The 22,126-nt window shown below is 40.3% G+C and overlaps 1 protein-coding gene across 1 annotated transcript in view; it reads right to left on the bottom strand.

Moving 5' to 3' along the window:
* LOC132405728 (T-cell leukemia homeobox protein 3-like) overlaps window positions 1–22,126 on the bottom strand; it is a 55,255-nt gene that overhangs the window by 22,586 nt on the left and 10,543 nt on the right. The gene's annotated exons all lie outside the window — the stretch shown is intronic.

Below are 22,126 nucleotides of genomic sequence, written 5' to 3'. Positions count from 1 at the left end.
TTTCATCTACCTTTCCTCTCAATTCATTTCATCCACCTTTCCCAATTCATTTCATCCACCTTCCCTCAATTCATTTCATCCACCTTTCCCGTCAGTTCATTTCATCTACCTTTCCCCTCAGTTCATTTCATCCACCTTCCTCTCAATTCGTTTCATACACCTTTCCCAATTCGTTTAATCCACCTTCCCTCAATTGACTTCATCCACCTTTCCCAATTCACATCATGCACCTTCCCTCAATTCATTTCATCAATATTTCACAATTCATTTCATCCACCTATCCCAATTCGTTTCAGGCAACTTTCCCAATTCGTTTCATCCACCTTCCCAAAATTCTCTTCATCCATCTTTCCCAATTCATTTAATCCACCTTTCCCCTGAATTCATTTCATCCACCTGTCCCAATTCGTTTAATCCACCTTCCCTCAATTCACTTCATCCATCTTTCCCAATTCATTTAATCCACCTTTCCCCTGAATTCATTTCATCCTCCTTTCCCAATTTGTTTAATCCACCTTCCCAAAATACATTTCATCAATCTTTCCAATTCATTTCATCCACCTTCCGTCAATTCACTTCATCAACCTTTCCCAATTCACTTCATCCTCCTGTCCCAATTCATTTCATCCATCTTTCCCCTCAATTCATTTCATCTACCTTTCCCCTCAATTCGATTCATCCACCTTTCCCAATTCGTTTAATACACCATCCCTCAATTCACTTCATCCACCTTCCCGGAACTCGTTTCATCAAGCTTTCCCAATTAATTTCATCCACCTTTCCCAATTCATTTTGTCCACCTGTCCCAATTCATTTCATGCACCTTCCCAAAATTCACTTCATCCAACTTTCCCAATTCATTTCATCCACCTTTCCCGTCAGTTCATTTCATCTACCTTTCCCCTCAGTTCATTTCATCCACCTTCCTCTCAATTCGTTTCATCCACCTTTCCCAATTCGTTTAATCCACATTCATTCAATTCACTTCGTCCAGCTTTCCCAATTCATTTCATGCACCTTCCCTCAATTCATTTCATCAATCTTTCCCAATTCGTATCATCCACCTTCCCAAAATTCACTTCATCCATCTTTCCCAATTCATTTAATCCATCTTTCCCCTGAATTCATTTCATCTGGCTTTCCCCTCAATTCATTTCATTGACCTTCCCTTAATTCACTTCATCCACCTTTCCAAATTCATTTCATCCACCTTTCCCCTGAATTCTTTTCACCCTCCTTTCCCCTCGATTCATTTCATCTACCTTTCCTCTCAATTCATTTCATCCACCTTTCCCAATTCATTTCATCCACCTTCCCTCAATTCATTTCATCCACCTTTCCCGTCAGTTCATTTCATCTGCCTTTCCCCTCAGTTCATTTCATCCACCTTCCTCTCAATTCGTTTCATCCACCTTTCCCAATTCGTTTAATCCACCTTCCCTCAATTCACTTCATCCACCTTTCCCAATTCACATCATGCACCTTCCCTCAATTCATTCATCAATATTTCACAATTCATTTCATCCACCTATCCCAATTCGTTTCAGGCAACTTTCCCAATTCATTTAATCCACCTTTCCCCTGAATTCATTTCATCCACCTTTCCCAATTCATTTCATCCATCTTCCCAAAATTCACTTCATCCACCTTTCCCAATTCATTTAATCCATCTTTCCCCTCTATTCATTTCATTTCCCTTTCCCCTCAATTCATTTCATCCACCTTCCCTCAATTTACTTCATCCTCCGTTCCCAATTAATGACATCCACCTTTCCCCCTCAATTCACTTCATCCATCTTTCCCAATTCACTTCATCCTCCTTCCCTGAATTCATTTCATCCACCTTTCCCAATTCATTTCATCCACCGTTCCCAATTCATTACATCCACCTTTCCCAATTCATTTCATCCACCTTTGCCCTCAATTCATTTTTTCTACCTTTCCCCTCAATTCATTTCATCCACCTTCTGCAATTCATTTCATCCACCTTTCCCAATTTGTTTCATCCACCTTTCCCAATTCATTTCATCCACCTTCCCAAAATTCACTGCATCCACCTTTCCCAATTCATTTCATCCACCTTCCCAAAATTCACTGCATCCACCTTTCCAAATTCATTTCATCCACCTTTCCCCTGAATTTGTTTCATCCTCCCTTCCCCTCAATTCATTTCATCCACTTTTCCCAATTCATTTCATCCACTTTTCCCCTCAATTCATTTCATCCACATTTCCCAATTCATTTCATCTACCTTTCCACTCAATTCATTTCATCCACCTTTCCCAATTCATTTCATCCACCTTCCCAAAATTCACTGCATCCACCTTTCCAAATTCATTTCATCCACCTTTCCCCTGAATTTGTTTCATCCTCCCTTCCCCTCAATTCATTTCATCCACCTTCCGCAATTCATTTCATCCACCTTCCCTCAATTCACATCAAACTCCTTCCCTCAATTCATTTCATCCACTTTTCCCAATTCATTTCATCCACTTTTCCCCTCAATTCATTTCATCCACATTTCCCAATTCATTTCATCTACCTTTCCACTCAATTCATTTCATCCACCTTTCCAAATTCATTTCATCCACCTTCTCTCAATTAACTTCATCCACCTTTCCCAATTCATTTCATCCACCTTTCCCGTCAGTTCATTTCATCTACCTTTCCCCTCAGTTCATTTCATCCACCTTCCTCTCAATTCGTTTCATCCACCTTTCCCAATTTGTTTAATCCACCTTCCCAAAATACATTTCATCAATCTTTCCAATTCATTTCATCCACCTTCCCTCAATTCACTTCATCAACCTTTCCCAATTCACTTCATCCACCTGTCCCAATTCATTTCATCCATCTTTCCCCTCAATTCATTTCATCTACCTTTCCCCTCAATTCGATTCATCCACCTTTCCCAATTCGTTTAATCCACCATCCCTCAATTCACGTCATCCACCTTCCCGGAATTCATTTCATCAAGCTTTCCCAATTAATTTCATCCACCTTTCCCAATTCATTTCATCTACCTTTCCCCTCAGTTCATTTCATCCACCTTCCTCTCAATTCGTTTCATCCACCTTTCCCAATTCGTTTAATCCACATTCATTCAATTCACTTCGTCCAGCTTTCCCAATTCACTTCATCCTCCTTCCCTGAATTCATTTCATCCACCTTTCCCAATTCATTTCATCCACCGTTCCCAATTCATTACATCCACCTTTCCCAATTCATTTCATCCACCTTTGCCCTCAATTCATTTTTTCTACCTTTCTCCTCAGTTCATTTCATCCACCTTCCTCTCAATTCGTTTCATCCACCTTTCCCAATTCGTTTAATCCACATTCATTCAATTCACTTCGTCCAGCTTTCCCAATTCACTTCATGCACCTTCCCTCAATTCATTTCATCAATCTTTCCCAATTCATTTCATCCACCTTTCCCAATTCATTTCAGGCAACTTTCCCAATTCGTATCATCCACCTTCCCAAAATTCACTTCATCCATCTTTCCCAATTCATTTAATCCATCTTTCCCCTGAATTCATTTCATCTGGCATTCCCCTCAATTCATTTCATTGACCTTCCCTTAATTCACTTCATCCACCTTTCCAAATTCATTTAATCCACCTTTCCCCTGAATTCATTTCATCCACCTTTCCCAATTCATTTCATCCATCTTCCCAAAATTCACTTCATCCACCTTTCCCAATTCATTTAATCCATCTTTCCCCTCTATTCATTTCATTTCCCTTTCCCCTCAATTCATTTCATCCACCTTCCCTCAATTTACTTCATCCTCCGTTCCCAATTAATGACATCCACCTTTCCCCCTCAATTCACTTCATCCATCTTTCCCAATTCACTTCATCCTCCTTCCCTGAATTCATTTCATCCACCTTTCCCAATTCATTTCATCCACCGTTCCCAATTCATTACATCCACCTTTCCCAATTCATTTCATCCACCTTTGCCCTCAATTCATTTTTTCTACCTTTCCCCTCAATTCATTTCATCCACCTTCTGCAATTCATTTCATCCACCTTTCCCAATTTGTTTCATCCACCTTTCCCAATTCATTTCATCCACCTTCCCAAAATTCACTGCATCCACCTTTCCAAATTCATTTCATCCACCTTTCCCCTGAATTTGTTTCATCCTCCCTTCCCCTCAATTCATTTCATCCACCTTCCGCAATTCATTTCATCCACCTTCCCTCAATTCACATCAAACTCCTTCCCTCAATTCATTTCATCCACTTTTCCCAATTCATTTCATCCACTTTTCCCCTCAATTCATTTCATCCACATTTCCCAATTCATTTCATCTACCTTTCCACTCAATTCATTTCATCCACCTTTCCAAATTCATTTCATCCACCTTCTCTCAATTCACTTCATCCACCTTTCCCAATTCATTTCATCCACCTTTCCCGTCAGTTCATTTCATCTACCTTTCCCCTCAGTTCATTTCATCCACCTTCCTCTCAATTCGTTTCATCCACCTTTCCCAATTCGTTTAATCCACATTCATTCAATTCACTTCGTCCAGCTTTCCCAATTCATTTCATGCACCTTCCCTCAATTCATTTCATCAATCTTTCCCAATTCATTTCATCCACCTTTCCCAATTCATTTCAGGCAACTTTCCCAATTCGTATCATCCACCTTCCCAAAATTCACTTCATCCATCTTTCCCAATTCATTTAATCCATCTTTCCCCTGAATTCATTTCATCTGGCTTTCCCCTCAATTCATTTCATTGACCTTCCCTTAATTCACTTCATCCACCTTTCCAAATTCATTTCATCCACCTTTCCCCTGAATTCTTTTCACCCTCCTTTCCCCTCGATTCATTTCATCTACCTTTCCTCTCAATTCATTTCATCCACCTTTCCCAATTCATTTCATCCACCTTCCCTCAATTCATTTCATCCACCTTTCCCGTCAGTTCATTTCATCTGCCTTTCCCCTCAGTTCATTTCATCCACCTTCCTCTCAATTCGTTTCATCCACCTTTCCCAATTCGTTTAATCCACCTTCCCTCAATTCACTTCATCCACCTTTCCCAATTCACATCATGCACCTTCCCTCAATTCATTCATCAATATTTCACAATTCATTTCATCCACCTATCCCAATTCGTTTCAGGCAACTTTCCCAATTCATTTAATCCACCTTTCCCCTGAATTCATTTCATCCACCTTTCCCAATTCGTTTCATCCACCTTCCCGCAATTTACTTCATGCACCTTTCCCTATTCATTTCATCCACCTTTGCTCTCAATTCTTTTCAACCACCTTCCCTCAATTCACTTCTTCCACCTTTCCCAATTCATTTAATCCACCTTCCCTCAATTCACTTCATCCACCTTTCCCAATTCACTTCATCCACCATCCCTCAATTCACTTCATCTACCTTCCTTCAATTCATTTCATCCACCTTTCCCAATTCATTTCATCCATCTTCCCAAAATTCACTTCATCCACCTTTCCCAATTCATTTAATACATCTTTCCCCTCTATTCATTTCATTTCCCTTTCCCCTCAATTCATTTCATCCACGTTCCCTCAATTTACTTCATCCTCCGTTCCCAATTAATGACATCCACCTTTCCCCCTAATTCACTTCATCCATCTTTCCCAATTCACTTCATCCTCCTTCCCTGAATTCATTTCATCCACCTTTCCCAATTCATTTCATCCACCGTTCCCAATTCATTACATCCACCTTCCCAAAATTCACTGCATTCACCTTTCCCCTGAATTCGTTTCATCCTCCCTTCCCCTCAATTCATTTCATCAACCTTTCCCAATTCCTTTCATCAACCTTTCCCAATTCATTTCATCCACCTTTGCCCTCAATTCATTTCTTCTACCTTTCCCCTCAATTCATTTCATCCACCTTCTGCAATTCATTTCATCCACCTTTCCCAATTTGTTTCATCCACCTTTCCCAATTCATTTCATCCACCTTCCCAAAATTCACTGCATCCACCTTTCCAAATTCATTTCAACCACCTTTCTCCTGAATTTGTTTCATCCTCCCTTCCCCTCAATTCATTTCATCCACCTTCCGCAATTCATTTCATCCACCTTCCCTCAATTCACATCAAACTCCTTCCCTCAATTCATTTCATCCACTTTTCCCAATTCATTTCATCCACTTTTCCCCTCAATTCATTTCATCTACCTTTCCACTCAATTCATTTCATCCACCTTTCCAAATTCATTTCATCCACCTTCTCTCAATTCACTTCATCCACCTTTCCCGTCAGTTCATTTCATCTACCTTTCCCCTCAGTTCATTTCATCCACCTTCCTCTCAATTCGTTTCATCGACCTTTCCCAATTCGTTTAATCCACATTCATTCAATTCACTTCGTCCAGCTTTCCCAATTCACTTCATGCACCTTCCCTCAATTCATTTCATCAATCTTTCCCAATTCATTTCATCCACCTTTCCCGTCAGTTCATTTCATCTACCTTTCCCCTCAGTTTATTTCATCCACCTTCCTCTCAATTCGTTTCATCCACCTTTCCCAATTCGTTTAATCCACATTCATTCAATTCACTTCGTCCAGCTTTCCCAATTCATTTCATGCACCTTCCCTCAATTCATTTCATCAATCTTTCCCAATTCGTATCATCCACCTTCCCAAAATTCACTTCATCCATCTTTCCCAATTCATTTAATCCATCTTTCCCCTGAATTCATTTCATCTGGCATTCCCCTCAATTCATTTCATTGACCTTCCCTTAATTCACTTCATCCACCTTTCCAAATTCATTTAATCCACCTTTCCCCTGAATTCATTTCATCCACCTTTCCCAATTCATTTCATCCATCTTCCCAAAATTCACTTCATCCACCTTTCCCAATTCATTTAATCCATCTTTCCCCTCTATTCATTTCATTTCCCTTTCCCCTCAATTCATTTCATCCACCTTCCCTCAATTTACTTCATCCTCCGTTCCCAATTAATGACATCCACCTTTCCCCCTCAATTCACTTCATCCATCTTTCCCAATTCACTTCATCCTCCTTCCCTGAATTCATTTCATCCACCTTTCCCAATTCATTTCATCCACCGTTCCCAATTCATTACATCCACCTTTCCCAATTCATTTCATCCACCTTTGCCCTCAATTCATTTTTTCTACCTTTCCCCTCAATTCATTTCATCCACCTTCTGCAATTCATTTCATCCACCTTTCCCAATTTGTTTCATCCACCTTTCCCAATTCATTTCATCCACCTTCCCAAAATTCACTGCATCCACCTTTCCAAATTCATTTCATCCACCTTTCCCCTGAATTTGTTTCATCCTCCCTTCCCCTCAATTCATTTCATCCACCTTCCGCAATTCATTTCATCCACCTTCCCTCAATTCACATCAAACTCCTTCCCTCAATTCATTTCATCCACTTTTCCCAATTCATTTCATCCACTTTTCCCCTCAATTCATTTCATCCACATTTCCCAATTCATTTCATCTACCTTTCCACTCAATTCATTTCATCCACCTTTCCAAATTCATTTCATCCACCTTCTCTCAATTCACTTCATCCACCTTTCCCAATTCATTTCATCCACCTTTCCCGTCAGTTCATTTCATCTACCTTTCCCCTCAGTTCATTTCATCCACCTTCCTCTCAATTCGTTTCATCCACCTTTCCCAATTCGTTTAATCCACATTCATTCAATTCACTTCGTCCAGCTTTCCCAATTCATTTCATGCACCTTCCCTCAATTCATTTCATCAATCTTTCCCAATTCATTTCATCCACCTTTCCCAATTCATTTCAGGCAACTTTCCCAATTCGTATCATCCACCTTCCCAAAATTCACTTCATCCATCTTTCCCAATTCATTTAATCCATCTTTCCCCTGAATTCATTTCATCTGGCTTTCCCCTCAATTCATTTCATTGACCTTCCCTTAATTCACTTCATCCACCTTTCCAAATTCATTTCATCCACCTTTCCCCTGAATTCTTTTCACCCTCCTTTCCCCTCGATTCATTTCATCTACCTTTCCTCTCAATTCATTTCATCCACCTTTCCCAATTCATTTCATCCACCTTCCCTCAATTCATTTCATCCACCTTTCCCGTCAGTTCATTTCATCTGCCTTTCCCCTCAGTTCATTTCATCCACCTTCCTCTCAATTCGTTTCATCCACCTTTCCCAATTCGTTTAATCCACCTTCCCTCAATTCACTTCATCCACCTTTCCCAATTCACATCATGCACCTTCCCTCAATTCATTCATCAATATTTCACAATTCATTTCATCCACCTATCCCAATTCGTTTCAGGCAACTTTCCCAATTCATTTAATCCACCTTTCCCCTGAATTCATTTCATCCACCTTTCCCAATTCGTTTCATCCACCTTCCCGCAATTTACTTCATGCACCTTTCCCTATTCATTTCATCCACCTTTGCTCTCAATTCTTTTCAACCACCTTCCCTCAATTCACTTCTTCCACCTTTCCCAATTCATTTAATCCACCTTCCCTCAATTCACTTCATCCACCTTTCCCAATTCACTTCATCCACCATCCCTCAATTCACTTCATCTACCTTCCTTCAATTCATTTCATCCACCTTTCCCAATTCATTTCATCCATCTTCCCAAAATTCACTTCATCCACCTTTCCCAATTCATTTAATACATCTTTCCCCTCTATTCATTTCATTTCCCTTTCCCCTCAATTCATTTCATCCACGTTCCCTCAATTTACTTCATCCTCCGTTCCCAATTAATGACATCCACCTTTCCCCCTAATTCACTTCATCCATCTTTCCCAATTCACTTCATCCTCCTTCCCTGAATTCATTTCATCCACCTTTCCCAATTCATTTCATCCACCGTTCCCAATTCATTACATCCACCTTCCCAAAATTCACTGCATTCACCTTTCCCCTGAATTCGTTTCATCCTCCCTTCCCCTCAATTCATTTCATCAACCTTTCCCAATTCCTTTCATCAACCTTTCCCAATTCATTTCATCCACCTTTGCCCTCAATTCATTTCTTCTACCTTTCCCCTCAATTCAATTCATCCACCTTCTGCAATTCATTTCATCCACCTTTCCCAATTTGTTTCATCCACCTTTCCCAATTCATTTCATCCACCTTCCCAAAATTCACTGCATCCACCTTTCCAAATTCATTTCAACCACCTTTCTCCTGAATTTGTTTCATCCTCCCTTCCCCTCAATTCATTTCATCCACCTTCCGCAATTCATTTCATCCACCTTCCCTCAATTCACATCAAACTCCTTCCCTCAATTCATTTCATCCACTTTTCCCAATTCATTTCATCCACTTTTCCCCTCAATTCATTTCATCTACCTTTCCACTCAATTCATTTCATCCACCTTTCCAAATTCATTTCATCCACCTTCTCTCAATTCACTTCATCCACCTTTCCCGTCAGTTCATTTCATCTACCTTTCCCCTCAGTTCATTTCATCCACCTTCCTCTCAATTCGTTTCATCCACCTTTCCCAATTCGTTTAATCCACATTCATTCAATTCACTTCGTCCAGCTTTCCCAATTCACTTCATGCACCTTCCCTCAATTCATTTCATCAATCTTTCCCAATTCATTTCATCCACCTTTCCCGTCAGTTCATTTCATCTACCTTTCCCCTCAGTTTATTTCATCCACCTTCCTCTCAATTCGTTTCATCCACCTTTCCCAATTCGTTTAATCCACATTCATTCAATTCACTTCGTCCAGCTTTCCCAATTCATTTCATGCACCTTCCCTCAATTCATTTCATCAATCTTTCCCAATTCGTATCATCCACCTTCCCAAAATTCACTTCATCCATCTTTCCCAATTCATTTAATCCATCTTTCCCCTGAATTCATTTCATCTGGCTTTCCCCTCAATTCGTTTCATTGACCTTCCCTTAATTCACTTCATCCACCTTTCCAAATTCATTTCATCCACCTTTCCCCTGAATTCTTTTCACCCTCCTTTCCCCTCGATTCATTTCATCTACCTTTCCTCTCAATTCATTTCATCCACCTTTCCCAATTCATTTCATCCACCTTCCCTCAATTCATTTCATCCACCTTTCCCGTCAGTTCATTTCATCTGCCTTTCCCCTCAGTTCATTTCATCCACCTTCCTCTCAATTCGTTTCATCCACCTTTCCCAATTCGTTTAATCCACCTTCCCTCAATTCACTTCATCCACCTTTCCCAATTCACATCATGCACCTTCCCTCAATTCATTCATCAATATTTCACAATTCATTTCATCCACCTATCCCAATTCGTTTCAGGCAACTTTCCCAATTCATTTAATCCACCTTTCCCCTGAATTCATTTCATCCACCTTTCCCAATTCGTTTCATCCACCTTCCCGCAATTTACTTCATGCACCTTTCCCTATTCATTTCATCCACCTTTGCTCTCAATTCTTTTCAACCACCTTCCCTCAATTCACTTCTTCCACCTTTCCCAATTCATTTAATCCACCTTCCCTCAATTCACTTCATCCACCTTTCCCAATTCACTTCATCCACCATCCCTCAATTCACTTCATCTACCTTCCTTCAATTCATTTCATCCACCCTTCCCAATTCATTTCATCCATCTTCCCAAAATTCACTTCATCCACCTTTCCCAATTCATTTAATACATCTTTCCCCTCTATTCATTTCATTTCCCTTTCCCCTCAATTCATTTCATCCACGTTCCCTCAATTTACTTCATCCTCCGTTCCCAATTAATGACATCCACCTTTCCCCCTAATTCACTTCATCCATCTTTCCCAATTCACTTCATCCTCCTTCCCTGAATTCATTTCATCCACCTTTCCCAATTCATTTCATCCACCGTTCCCAATTCATTACATCCACCTTCCCAAAATTCACTGCATTCACCTTTCCCCTGAATTCGTTTCATCCTCCCTTCCCCTCAATTCATTTCATCAACCTTTCCCAATTCCTTTCATCAACCTTTCCCAATTCATTTCATCCACCTTTGCCCTCAATTCATTTCTTCTACCTTTCCCCTCAATTCATTTCATCCACCTTCTGCAATTCATTTCATCCACCTTTCCCAATTTGTTTCATCCACCTTTCCCAATTCATTTCATCCACCTTCCCAAAATTCACTGCATCCACCTTTCCAAATTCATTTCAACCACCTTTCTCCTGAATTTGTTTCATCCTCCCTTCCCCTCAATTCATTTCATCCACCTTCCGCAATTCATTTCATCCACCTTCCCTCAATTCACATCAAACTCCTTCCCTCAATTCATTTCATCCACTTTTCCCAATTCATTTCATCCACTTTTCCCCTCAATTCATTTCATCTACCTTTCCACTCAATTCATTTCATCCACCTTTCCAAATTCATTTCATCCACCTTCTCTCAATTCACTTCATCCACCTTTCCCGTCAGTTCATTTCATCTACCTTTCCCCTCAGTTCATTTCATCCACCTTCCTCTCAATTCGTTTCATCCACCTTTCCCAATTCGTTTAATCCACATTCATTCAATTCACTTCGTCCAGCTTTCCCAATTCACTTCATGCACCTTCCCTCAATTCATTTCATCAATCTTTCCCAATTCATTTCATCCACCTTTCCCGTCAGTTCATTTCATCTACCTTTCCCCTCAGTTTATTTCATCCACCTTCCTCTCAATTCGTTTCATCCACCTTTCCCAATTCGTTTAATCCACATTCATTCAATTCACTTCGTCCAGCTTTCCCAATTCATTTCATGCACCTTCCCTCAATTCATTTCATCAATCTTTCCCAATTCGTATCATCCACCTTCCCAAAATTCACTTCATCCATCTTTCCCAATTCATTTAATCCATCTTTCCCCTGAATTCATTTCATCTGGCTTTCCCCTCAATTCGTTTCATTGACCTTCCCTTAATTCACTTCATCCACCTTTCCAAATTCATTTCATCCACCTTTCCCCTGAATTCTTTTCACCCTCCTTTCCCCTCGATTCATTTCATCTACCTTTCCTCTCAATTCATTTCATCCACCTTTCCCAATTCATTTCATCCACCTTCCCTCAATTCATTTCATCCACCTTTCCCGTCAGTTCATTTCATCTACCTTTCCCCTCAGTTCATTTCATCCACCTTCCTCTCAATTCGTTTCATACACCTTTCCCAATTCGTTTAATCCACCTTCCCTCAATTCACTTCATCCACCTTTCCCAATTCACATCATGCACCTTCCCTCAATTCATTTCATCAATATTTCACAATTCATTTCATCCACCTATCCCAATTCGTTTCAGGCAACTTTCCCAATTCGTTTCATCCACCTTCCCAAAATTCTCTTCATCCATCTTTCCCAATTCATTTAATCCACCTTTCCCCTGAATTCATTTCATCCACCTGTCCCAATTCGTTTAATCCACCTTCCCTCAATTCACTTCATCCATCTTTCCCAATTCATTTAATCCACCTTTCCCCTGAATTCATTTCATCCTCCTTTCCCAATTTGTTTAATCCACCTTCCCAAAATACATTTCATCAATCTTTCCAATTCATTTCATCCACCTTCCGTCAATTCACTTCATCAACCTTTCCCAATTCACTTCATCCTCCTGTCCCAATTCATTTCATCCATCTTTCCCCTCAATTCATTTCATCTACCTTTCCCCTCAATTCGATTCATCCACCTTTCCCAATTCGTTTAATCCACCATCCCTCAATTCACTTCATCCACCTTCCCGGAACTCGTTTCATCAAGCTTTCCCAATTAATTTCATCCACCTTTCCCAATTCATTTTGTCCACCTGTCCCAATTCATTTCATGCACCTTCCCAAAATTCACTTCATCCAACTTTTCCAATTCGTTTCATCCACATTCCCGCAATTTACTTCATGCACCTTTTCCAATTCATTTCATCCACCTTTGCTCTCAATTCTTTTCAACCACCTTCCCTCAATTCACTTCTTCCACCTTTCCCAATTCATTTAATCCACCTTCCCTCAATTCACTTCATCCACCTTTCCCAATTCACTTCATCCACCATCCCTCAATTCACTTCATCTACCTTCCTTCAATTCATTTCATCCACCTTTCCCAATTCATTTCATCCATCTTCCCAAAATTCACTTCATCCACCTTTCCCAATTCATTTAATCCATCTTTCCCCTCTATTCATTTCATTTACCTTTCCCCTCAATTCATTTCATCCACCTTCCCTCAATTTACTTCATCCTCCGTTCCCAATTAATGACATCCACCTTTCCCCCTCAATTCACTTCATCCATCTTTCCCAATTCACTTCATCCTCCTTCCCTGAATTCATTTCATCCACCTTTCCCAATTCATTTCATCCACCGTTCCCAATTCATTACATCCACCTTTCCCAATTCATTTCATCCACCTTTGCAAAATTCACTTCATCCACCTTTTCCAATTCATTTAATCCACCTGTCCCCTCAATTCCTTTCATCCACCTTTCCCAGTTCATTTCATCCACCTTCCCTCAATTCACTTCTTCCACCTTTCCCAATTCATTTCATCCACCATCCCTCAATTCTCTTCATCCACCTTTCCCAGTTCTTTTCATCCACCTTCCCTCAATTCACTTCATCCACCTTTCCCAATTCATTTCATACACCTTCACCAATTCATTTCATCCACCTTCCCTCAATTCACTTCAAACACCTTCCCCAATTCATTTCATCCACCTTTCCCCTCAATTCATTTCATCTACTTTCCCCTCCGTTCATTTCATCCACTTTCCTCCCAATTTGTTTCATCCTCCTTCCCTCAATTCACTTCAAACTCCTTCCCTCAATTCATTTCATCCACTTTTCCCAATTCATTTCATCCACTATTCCCCTCAATTCATTTCATCTACCTTTGCACTCAATTCATTTCATCCACCTTTCCAAATTCATTTCATCCACCTTCTCTCAATTCACTTCATCCACCTTTCCCAATTCATTTCATCCACCTTTCCCGTCAGTTCATTTCATCTACCTTTCCCCTCAGTTCATTTCATCCACCTTCCTCTCAATTCGTTTCATCCATGTTTCCCCTTTCGTTTAATCCACATTAATTCAATTCACTTCGTCCACCTTTCCCAATTCACTTCATGCACCTTCCCTCAATTCATTTCATGAATATTTCACAATTCATTTCATCCACCTATCCCAATTCATTTCAGGCAACTTTCCCAATTCGTTTCATCCACCTTCCCGAAATTCACTTCATCCATCTTTCCCAATTCATTTAATCCATCTTTCCCCTGAATTCATTTCATCCACCTGTCCCAATTCGTTTAATCCACCTTCCCTCAATTCATTTCATCCACCTTTCCCAATTCGTTTAATCCACCTTCCCTCAATTCACTTCATCCAGCTTTCCCAATTCATTTCATCTACCTTTCCCCTGTCATTTCATCCACCTTCCTCTCAATTCGTTTCATTCACCTTTCCCAAGTCGTTTAATCCACCTTCCCTCAATTCACTTCATCCACCTTTCCCAATTCACGTCATTCACCTTTCCCAATTCGTTTCATCCACCTTCCATCAATTCACTTCATCCACCGTTCCCAATTCGTTTTATTTGCCTTCCCTCTATTCACCTTATCCACATTTCCCAATTCGTTTCGTCCACCTTCTCTCAATTCACTTCATCCACCTTTCTCAACTCATTTCAGCCACCTTTCCCCTCAATTCATTTCATCCACGTTTTCTCTCAGTTCATTTCACTAACCTTTCCTCTCAATTCATTTAGTCCACCTTTCCCATCATTTCATTTCATCCACCTTCCCTCAATTCACTTCATCCACCTTTCCCAGTTCATTTCATCCACCTTTCCCAATTCATTTCATCCACCTTTCCCAATTCATTTATCCACCTTCCCCAATTCGTTTCATCCACCTTCCCTCAATTCACTTCATCCACATTTCCCAATTCATTTCATCCAGCTTTCCCCGCAATTCATTTTATCCACCTTTTCTCTCAGTTCATTTCATCCACCTTCCTCTCAATTCATTTCATCCACCTTTCCCAATTCGTTTCATCAACCTTTCCCAATTCATTTCATCCACCTTCCCTCAATTCATTTCCTCCACCTTCGCCTCTTTTTATTTCCTCCACCTTTCCACCCAATTCCTTTCCTCCACCTTTCCGCTCAATTCATTTCCAACACGTTCGCCTCTTTTTATTTACTCCACCTTTCCACCCAATGCCTTTCCTCCACGTTTCCCCTCAATTCATTTAATCCACCTTTCCCCACAGTTCACTTCATCCACCTTTCCCCTCAGTTCAATTCACGGACCTTTCCCCTCAATTCATTCAGTCCACCTTTCCCATCAGTTCATTTCATCCACCGTTACACTCAGTTCATTTCGTCCATCTTCCTCTGAATTTATTTCATCCACCTTCCCTCAATTCACTTCATCCGCCTTTCCCAATTCATTTCATCCACCTTCCCTCAATTCACTTCATCCACCTTTCCCAGTTCATTTCATCCACCTTTCCCAATTCGTTTCATCCACCTTCCCTCAGTTCACTTCGTCCACCTTCCCTCAATTCATTTCATCCACCTTCCTCTGAATTCGTTTCATCCACCTCTCCCAATTCATTTAATCCACCTTTCCTCAATTCACTTCATCCACCTTTCCCAATTAATTTCATCCACCTTTCCCCATCAATTCATTTCATCCAACTTTCCCAATTCGTTTAATCCACCTTCCCTCAATTCACTTCAACAACCTTTTACAATTCGTTTCATCCATCTTCCCTCAATTCACTTCATCCACCTTCGCTCAATTCACTTCATCCACCTTTCCCAATTCATTTTATCCACCTTTCACCTGAATTCGTTTCATCCTCCTTTCCCCTCAATTCATTTCATCAACCTTTCCCAATTAATTTCTCCCACCTTTGCCCTCAATTCATTTCTCCCACCTTTGCCCTCAATTCATTTCTTCTAACTTTCCCCTCAATTCACTTCATCCGCATTTCCCAATTCACTTCATCCTCCTTCCCTGAATTCATTTCATCCACCTTTCCCAGTTCATTTCATCCACCTTTCCCAATTCGTTTCATACACCTTTCCCAATTCATTTATCCACCTTCCCCAATTCGTTTCATCCACCTTCCCTCAATTCACTTCATCCACCTTTCCCAATTCATTTCATCCACTTTCCACTTAATTCATTTAATCCACCTTTCACCACAGTTCATTTCACTGACCTTTTCCCTCAATTCATTTTGTCCACCTTTCCCATCAGTTCTTTTTATCCACCTTCCTCTCAATTCATTACATCCACCTTTCCCAATTTGTTTCATCCACCTTTCCCAATTCATTTCATCCACCTTCCCTCAATTCACTTCATCCACCTTTCCCAATTCATTTCATCGTTCCCTCAATTCACTTCATACACCTTTCCCAATTCATTTCATCCACCTTTCCCAATTCGTTTCATCCACCTTTCCCAATTCATTTCATTCACCTTCTCTCAGTTCACTTCATCCACCTTTCCCAATTCGTTTCATCCACCTTCCCCTCAGTTCATTTAAACCACCTTTCCCTACAATTACTTTCATTCATCTTTACGCTCAGCTCATTTCATCCACCTTTTTTCACCCAATTTGTTTCCTCCACCTTTCCCAATTCATTTCATCCACTTTCCCTCAATTAACTTCATCCACCTTTCCCAATTTGTTTCATCAACCTTTCCCAAATCATTTCATCCACTTTCCCTCAATTCACTTAATCCACCTTTCCAAATTCATTTCATCCATCTTTCCCCTCAATTCATTTCATCCACCTTTCCCAATTCGTTTCGTCCACCTTTCGAAAATTCATTTCATCCACCTTTCCCGTCAATTCATTTCATCTACTTTCCCATCAGTTCATTTCATCCACCTTTCCCAATTTGTTTCATCCACCTTTCCCAGTTCATTTCATCCACCTTTCCCAATTCATTTTATCCACCTTTCTTCTGAATTAATTCCATCCACCTTTCCCACACTTCAGTTCATCCAATTTTCCGCTCAGTTCATTTAATCCACCGTTCCAGATAGTTCATTTCATCCACATTTCTCCTCAGTTCATTTCACTGACCTTTCCCCTCAATTCATTTAGTCCACCTTTCCCATCAGTTCATTTCATCCACCTTCCCTCAATTCACTTCATCCACCTTTCCCAGTTCATTTGATCCACCTTTCCCAATTCGTTTCATCCGCCTTTCCCAATTCATTTCATCTACCTTCCCGAAATTCTCTTCATCGACCTTTCCAAATTCACTTCATCCTCCTTTCCCAGTTCATTTCATCCACCTTTCCCAATTCATTTCATCCACCTTTTCTCTCAGTTCATTTCATCCACCTTCCTCTCAATTCATTTCATCCACCTTTCCCAATTCGTTTCATCCACCTTTCCCAATTCTTTTCATCCAGCTTCCCTCAATTCACTTCATCCACCTTTCTCAACTCATTTCAGCCACCTTTCCCCTCAATTCATTTCATCCACGTTTTCTCTCAGTTCATTTCACTAACCTTTCCTCTTAATTCATTTAGTCCACCTTTCCCATCATTTCATTTCATCCACCTTCTCTCAATTCACTTCATCCACCTTTCCCAGTTCATTTCATCCACCTTTCCCAATTCATTTCATCCACCTTTCCCAATTCATTTATCCACCTTCACCAATTCGTTTCATCCACCTTCCCTCAATTCACTTCATCCACATTTCCCAATTCATTTCATCCAGCTTTCCCCGCAATTCATTTCATCCACCTTTTCTCTCAGTTCATTTCATCCACCTTCCTCTCAATTCACTTCATCCACCTTTCCCAGTTCATTTCATCCACCTTTCCCAATTCGTTTCATCCACCTTCCCTCAGTTCACTTCGTCCACCTTCCCTCAATTCATTTCATCCACCTTTCTCAATTCATTTCATCCACCTTCCCGAAATTCTCTTCATCGACCTTTCCAAATTCACTTCATCCACCTTTCCCAGTTCATTTCATCCACCTTTCCCAATTCATTTCATCCACCTTTTCTCTCAGTTCATTTCATCCACCTTCCTCTCAATTCGTTTCATCCACCTTTCCCAATTTGTTTAATCCACCTTCCCTAAATTCATTTCATCAATCTTTCCAATTCATTTGATCCACCTTCCCTCAATTCATTTCAACAATCTTTCCCAATTCATTTCATCCACCTTTCCCAATTCATTTCAGCCACCTTTCCCAATTCGTTTAATCCACCTTCCCAAAATTCACTTCATCCATCTTTCCCAAATTCATTTAATCTATCTTTCCCCTGAATTCGTTTCATCCTCCCTTCCCCTCAATTCATTTTATCCACCTTCCCTCAATTCACTTCAAACTCCTTCCCTCAATTCATTTCATTCACTTTTCCCAATTCATTTCATCCACTTTTCCCCTCAAATCATTTCATCTACCTTCCCACTCAATTCATTTCATCCACCTTTCCAAATTCATTTCATCCACCTTCTCTCAATTCACTTCATCCACCTTTCCCAATTCATTTCATCCACCTTTCCCAATTCATTTCAGGCAACATTCCCAATTCGTTTAATCCACCTTCCCTCAATTCACTTCATCCACCTTTCCCAATTCATTTCATACACCTTCACCAATTCATTTCATCCACCTTCCCTCAATTCACTTCAAACACCTTCCCCAATTCATTTCATCCACCTTTCCCCTCAATTCATTTCATCTACTTTCCCCTCCGTTCATTTCATCCACTTTCCTCCCAATTTGTTTCATCCTCCTTCCCTCAATTCACTTCAAACTCCTTCCCTCAATTCATTTCATCCACTTTTCCCAATTCATTTCATCCACTATTCCCCTCAATTCATTTCATCTACCTTTGCACTCAATTCATTTCATCCACCTTTCCAAATTCATTTCATCCACCTTCTCTCAATTCACTTCATCCACCTTTCCCAATTCATTTCATCCACCTTTCCCGTCAGTTCATTTCATCTACCTTTCCCCTCAGTTCATTTCATCCACCTTCCTCTCAATTCGTTTCATCCATGTTTCCCCTTTCGTTTAATCCACATTAATTCAATTCACTTCGTCCACCTTTCCCAATTCACTTCATGCACCTTCCCTCAATTCATTTCATGAATATTTCACAATTCATTTCATCCACCTATCCCAATTCATTTCAGGCAACTTTCCCAATTCGTTTCATCCACCTTCCCGAAATTCACTTCATCCATCTTTCCCAATTCATTTAATCCATCTTTCCCCTGAATTCATTTCATCCACCTGTCCCAATTCGTTTAATCCACCTTCCCTCAATTCATTTCATCCACCTTTCCCAATTCGTTTAATCCACCTTCCCTCAATTCACTTCATCCAGCTTTCCCAATTCATTTCATCTACCTTTCCCCTGTCATTTCATCCACCTTCCTCTCAATTCGTTTCATTCACCTTTCCCAAGTCGTTTAATCCACCTTCCCTCAATTCACTTCATCCACCTTTCCCAATTCACGTCATTCACCTTTCCCAATTCGTTTCATCCACCTTCCATCAATTCACTTCATCCACCGTTCCCAATTCGTTTTATTTGCCTTCCCTCTATTCACCTTATCCACATTTCCCAATTCGTTTCGTCCACCTTCTCTCAATTCACTTCATCCACCTTTCTCAACTCATTTCAGCCACCTTTCCCCTCAATTCATTTCATCCACGTTTTCTCTCAGTTCATTTCACTAACCTTTCCTCTCAATTCATTTAGTCCACCTTTCCCATCATTTCATTTCATCCACCTTCCCTCAATTCACTTCATCCACCTTTCCCAGTTCATTTCATCCACCTTTCCCAATTCATTTCATCCACCTTTCCCAATTCATTTATCCACCTTCCCCAATTCGTTTCATCCACCTTCCCTCAATTCACTTCATCCACATTTCCCAATTCATTTCATCCAGCTTTCCCCGCAATTCATTTTATCCACCTTTTCTCTCAGTTCATTTCATCCACCTTCCTCTCAATTCATTTCATCCACCTTTCCCAATTCGTTTCATCAACCTTTCCCAATTCATTTCATCCACCTTCCCTCAATTCATTTCCTCCACCTTCGCCTCTTTTTATTTCCTCCACCTTTCCACCCAATTCCTTTCCTCCACCTTTCCGCTCAATTCATTTCCAACACGTTCGCCTCTTTTTATTTACTCCACCTTTCCACCCAATGCCTTTCCTCCACGTTTCCCCTCAATTCATTTAATCCACCTTTCCCCACAGTTCACTTCATCCACCTTTCCCCTCAGTTCAATTCACGGACCTTTCCCCTCAATTCATTCAGTCCACCTTTCCCATCAGTTCATTTCATCCACATTTACCCTGAGTTCATTTCGTCCATCTTCCTCTGAATTTATTTCATCCACCTTCCCTCAATTCACTTCATCCGCCTTTCCCAATTCATTTCAGCCACCTTCCCTCAATTCACTTCATCCACCTTTCCCAATTCATTTCATTCACCTTTCCCGTCAGTTCATTTCATCTACCTTTTCCCTCAGTTTATTTCATCCACCTTCCTCTCAATTCGTTTCATCCACCTTTCCCAATTTGTTTAATCCACCTTCCCTAAATTCATTTCATCAATCTTTCCAATTCATTTGATCCACCTTCCCTCAATTCATTTCAACAATCTTTCCCAATTCATTTCATCCACCTTTCCCAATTCATTTTAGCCACCTTTCCCAATTCGTTTAATCCACCTTCCCAAAATTCACTTCATCCATCTTTCCCAAATTCATTTAATCTATCTTTCCCCTGAATTCGTTTCATCCTCCCTTCCCCTCAATTCATTTTATCCACCTTCCCTCAATTCACTTCAAACTCCTTCCCTCAATTCATTTCATTCACTTTTCCCAATTCATTTCATCCACTTTTCCCCTCAAATCATTTCATCTACCTTCCCACTCAATTCATTTCATCCACCTTTCCAAATTCATTTCATCCACCTTCTCTCAATTCACTTCATCCACCTTTCCCAATTCATTTCATCCACCTTTCCCAATTCATTTCAGGCAACATTCCCAATTCGTTTAATCCACCTTCCCTCAATTCACTTCATCCACCTTTCCCAATTCATTTCATCCACCTTTCCCGTCAGTTCATTTCATCTACCTTTCCCCTCAGTTCATTTCATCCACCTTCCTCTCAATTCATTTCATCCACCTTTCCCAATTCGTTTAATCCACATTCATTCAATTCACTTCGTCCACCTTTCCCAATTCACTTCATGCACCTTCCCTCAATTCATTTCATCAATCTTTCCCAATTCATTTCATCCACCTTTCCCAATTCATTTCAGGCAACATTCCCAATTCGTTTAATCCACCTTCCCTCAATTCACTTCATCCACCTTTCCCAATTCATTTCATTCACCTTTCCCGTCAGTTCATTTCATCTACCTTTCCCCTCAGTTTATTTCATCCACCTTCCTCTCAATTCATTTCATCCACCTTTCCCAAATCGTTTAAACCACCTTCCCTCAATTCATTTCATCAATCTTTCCAATTCATTTCATCCATCTTCCCTCACTTCACTTCATCAACATTTCCCAATTCACTTCATCCACCTTCTCTCAATTCATTTCATCAATCTTTCCCAATTCACTTCATCAACATTTCCCTATTCATTTCATCCACCTTCCCAAAATTCACTTCATCCGCCTTTCCAAATTCATTTCATCCACCTTTCCGCTGAATTCATTTCATCCACCTTTCCCAATTAATTTCATCCACCTTTCCCAATTTATTTCCTCCACCTTTCCCAATTCATTTCATCCACCTTTCCCAATTCATTTCATCCACCTTTCCCAATTGGTTTCATCCACCTTTCCCAATTCATTTCATCCACCTTCCCAAAATTCACTTCTTCCACCTTTCCAAATTCATTTCATCCACCTTTCCCCTGAATTCGTTTCATCCTCCCTTCCCCTCAATTCATTTCATTCACCTTCCGCAGTTCATTTCATCCACCTATCCCAATTCATTTCAGGCAACTTTCCCAATTCGTTTCATCCAACTTCCCAAAATTCACTTCATCCATCTTTCCCAATTCATTTCATACATCTTTCCCCTGAATTCATTTCATCCACCTGTCCCAATTCGT

Source organism: Hypanus sabinus, chromosome 15 (assembly GCF_030144855.1).
Source record: "Hypanus sabinus isolate sHypSab1 chromosome 15, sHypSab1.hap1, whole genome shotgun sequence".
NCBI classification, from domain to species: Eukaryota; Metazoa; Chordata; class Chondrichthyes; order Myliobatiformes; family Dasyatidae; genus Hypanus; species Hypanus sabinus.
The sequence above is the reverse complement of the archived record's forward strand: the minus strand, read 5'-3'. Positions and strand labels throughout refer to the sequence as shown.